Consider the following 957-nt stretch of genomic DNA (forward strand, 5'->3'; position numbering starts at 1 on the left):
TACATACTTTTGTCATGTTATACTTTATTAAAAGCAAAGTCAGCCATATGTACGATTGCTGCGTGTTCCCTTTTTTTATTATTATTATTTTGTCATGTACAACCACTCAAATAAACAAACAACACAGCTGTCTCCAAATAATTCACGTGTTATTTCCAGTCAATTACATACAGGGGCATTTTAGTCATTTTATGTACCCCATATGGTAGATCGAAAAAAGTATTTCTGTTTGTGGTAGAATTAGAAAGATTTTAACCAAATGTGGTAGAATTGATAAAATTCTCTTTTTTCTTTTTTTTTTCTCTTTGGATATTTGAACATTCCCATCACAAAAAACATCTAAACAAAGTCAACAATTGTCACCATTATCATATTTACTTTTAGGAGAAAATTGGTCCATTAGCTCTTTTTCCTTGCAAAATTTTAATGATAAAAGCAATGATATTCTTTTTCAAATTTGACTGTCCAAACAAATATTAGATCCTTTGCATTTTTAACATTTGGGAAACTCTGATATATTATACAATCACTAGGTGCTTCCCCACGCAACGCGTGGGTTGTGGTGTAGTTGGCACTTTCTTGTTTTTTTGGTCTATTTCTTTTTCTCTTTTGTATTATTTCGTTTTAATTAGGCATATATGGGCTTCGCAGTCACTTGTATTAATACACTATATGTTTATATCATTTCGTTTAGATGTGTACAATTGTTGCGTTTATTTTTTATGAATTATGAGGATGTTGTTTCTTGCTTTTGAAGATCCAATCTTATCATTGACTGATATTGTTCCCAATACATTTATTGTATTTTAGATTTCTGATTAACTGCTTATGTAAACCCTTCATACGTTGATGTTGCAATAATAAGTTATTTTTTAAAAGTAATTATTTTCCGTGTAAGTGATTATGTTTGTATGTCCATGTTTTGGTCTAATATCAATAAGATCGTTTATGTTTTTC

The sequence above is a fragment of the Camelina sativa genome, chromosome 17 (assembly GCF_000633955.1).
Source record: "Camelina sativa cultivar DH55 chromosome 17, Cs, whole genome shotgun sequence".
In the NCBI taxonomy this organism is placed as follows: domain Eukaryota; kingdom Viridiplantae; phylum Streptophyta; class Magnoliopsida; order Brassicales; family Brassicaceae; genus Camelina; species Camelina sativa.